Raw genomic sequence first — 3354 nt, forward strand, 5'->3', positions numbered from 1 at the left:
ATATCCTCGATCAGATCGAAGTGTCTTGATAAGTTTACCTAATCTGTGCTCCACATCAGTCTTAACCTTCTCAGAATATACCAAGAGTTTAAGACTTGTGTTGCATCAGATAAACTTATCCAAAACGTGAGTAATCTTGCTTGGATGTTCATAAGACCACACGTGTCAGTGTGTACCGACTCCAATTGTCCTTTATGTCTATTTCATCTAGCTAATTAAGCCCTAAGAGTTATCTATCCTTCAAAACAGGGTTCACAAGTTTGGTTTAGGCTCCCTTGCCTTACTAGATAATTAACCTTCTTTGACCAATCTTTGAATCTCATTTTGACTGATTACAACCCAAAAATAGACGCTAAAAATACAATGAGTCAGGAATAATAATTTTTCTCTTAACATTCAATCTAGAAGATGCAACATTAGTTTCTACATCCTGCAAATCTTAAGAGTTTGTGATTATAGTATATTAACCATCTTTCAATGCACCAGAAGCAATCGCATATCTATTCAATTTTATAAAACTAGTTTTACAAAATAGCAACACAGTTTTTAAAAACCAAAAGTGAAATAAGAATGAGATTGTGTTTCACTTCTGTGCATAAAGATAGTTCTCTAATACTAATATCCTCATACTCTCTAATTTCAGATGTAATACTCCCACTGACTTAACTACAACCTTGGCATCAGGTCAAAAGATAAATATATATCCATATCATCAAGGCTTCTGGATTCCTGAAATCCTTACAATAAATTGCAAACATGTTTAGTGGCTCCAGAATCTATCCATCAGGAATTAATAGACACAACCACATAACATGGCTCAATGATTAAATATATATTTTCCTATGCCACGTCATTGCTTAAACAGTTCGTCCTTTAGTGTTTTAGTTAGCGACAAAAGAAACAGTTTTCTTCGCCCTCAACATACACTGCCTTATTCCCTTTAACCTTTTGGATACCTATGTTTTGTGCTAGCCTAGTCCTATTATCATCATTCTTCTTTGCTTTGCCCGTCCACTTGGGCCTAGAAGAAGATGGTATAGACTAGGTTAGATTGATAGGAACGCCCATACTCTTGATTATCCCTTCATCTGTTACCAATTCTATAAGAATATCAACGACTGTGAACTCAAACTGATTCCTTATTTAGTTCACTCTAACAGAGTCGAACGAGTTTGGTAACAAGGCAATAATCATGTCAACTTGAAACTTACCACCTAAGTCAGCCTTATCTCCAGCTAATTTTTAAATAATAAACAATCATTTTCCAAAATTCGATTTCATACTGGAGTTCCTTAGGCTATCTTGATGATATTCAAGTCTGATATAGTACTTTGACATACTCTCTATCTAATCTCACCAAAACATCTTATTAAATTTTAACATGATGCTTGAAGAAAATAAAATAATGTAAATGTTAGCTTTGGAGCGTATTCGAGGTAAACTCTAGAATATTGCACCAAGTCATCTCATTTGTCTTATTTCACTTATTCAAAGCATTAATGTTCTCTTGGGTATCTTAAAGTAAAATGATTAGGTTTAGAAGTAGTAAATACATTTGTACCCTTACATTGTGAATAAAATATCTAAGTTCCTTTCTCAGTCAATATTAATGAGATCCAGTTACATTGAATATGTAAGCAAGCAGATAAACTGGATTAGACATAATTAATCTGAATATAAATGCATTCATACAATATGCAAGGTGAATTATTAATACTGTCATGCATATTTAAAATTAAAATGAGCTTATTAACCACATAATACAATAAATCTCAATCGAACAAGAGATCATTATCATTATTGGTGAACAATCCCTTTTAATTAATGCGGGTCCCTCAACTCTGTAGCATAATAAATCAACCAATCAATATGTCAATAACTTATCCTGTTGGAGGAGTTCATTATTACTATTATTGAGATTCATTTGCTATTAGGCGAGCACTTCCATTAAAATACTAATATGTGGGTCCCTTAACCACTACATGAAAAATCGAATAACCAATACGCCAATAATTTATTCGGTTGGCGAAGTTCATTATTACTATTGGCAGGCAAATCCCATCATTTCCATATCTCTTAAGACATTGCCTTGTCTATCTATATGAAATGATTTCCGATTATGTTTAGCCTTTCTAAAATTACCTAGTATAGACCACTCCGTTGGGGAGCTAACACTATTGATTTTAGATTGAGTGTATAACGTTATTAATACTCTAATGAAAAATAAAATATTAAATATCTTGTCATTATAATCTAGACTCTTTAAATCATGCGTAGGGCCTTATTTTTAAAGATCTAATTACAATGAGCATTTAATATTATTATTTTTATGAAATAACCATTCTTGTAATATTAAGATTTTTCAAATCATGCGTGGGGCTTATTTTTGAAGACCTAATTACAATGGTGTTAATAACGAAGGCCATGGGGCAATGTATAAAAATCCCCGCTCCCACTCAATTTTTAATCATCCATAATTAGGGTTTTCATTTTATTCATCTACATGATATAATGCATGCAAAACGTCTTGATTTTAATCCAATTAAATTTAGAAAATATTTGGACTTTAAACGATTCACTAATATTTAATTTGAAGCACACTTTAAAAATAATTTACAAAAAATAATTTTGCGTTTCCCAATAAGTGCCCTCAAATTAATTAGTAATCAGATCCAATTAATTTTCATAACTTAGTTAATATAAATCAAGCCATTTAAATAAATATCATGGATCCAATGCATGAATAATAATTAATTAACAATTATATATTCCATGCATTTCATACATCGCATAAATAAATAAATGACAGATAAAGCAAATAAAATGGCCAATGGAATTAGCTTTTAACATTTAATTGCTCTAAGTATTGCCCGAGGGTCCTCCATCCACTTGCAAACACCCGTAGGAGACAAGAACGCGCTTGAAGAAGCATAACGGTGCCTGGAACAAGCCCGAAGGACCCCACACGCGCTCCCACGCGCCTAGGGGAGCTGCCAGGTCAAGACACGTGGCACGCGCCTGGGGCGCGTGGGACCCGCCTCCACGCGCCTGCACGCGCGTGGAGGTCATACAACCTTGGCTGGCGCGTGCAATGCACGCGCCAGCATATGTCACCTCCTGGCGCGTGTTCCTCACGCGCCAGGCTCACCCTCTATGCACCATATCTGATTCCAGCCTCCTTCGACGCCTCTTCTCGCCGCCGGCGATGCTCCGGCCACCGGAAAAACGCCGAAAAATTCCAAAAAAATCAGAAAAATTCCCAGAAAATTAAATTAAGCCTCAAAAAAATTCCAGAAAAATTCCAAAAAATTCGAAAAAATTTCAGAAAATTACTGAAGCATAATTTAACTCTTT

This window comes from Cornus florida, unplaced genomic scaffold (assembly GCF_030987335.1).
Source record: "Cornus florida cultivar Cherokee Brave unplaced genomic scaffold, ASM3098733v1 CherokeeBrave_3.0.0_Hap2_Chr07, whole genome shotgun sequence".
Classification (NCBI taxonomy): Eukaryota; Viridiplantae; Streptophyta; class Magnoliopsida; order Cornales; family Cornaceae; genus Cornus; species Cornus florida.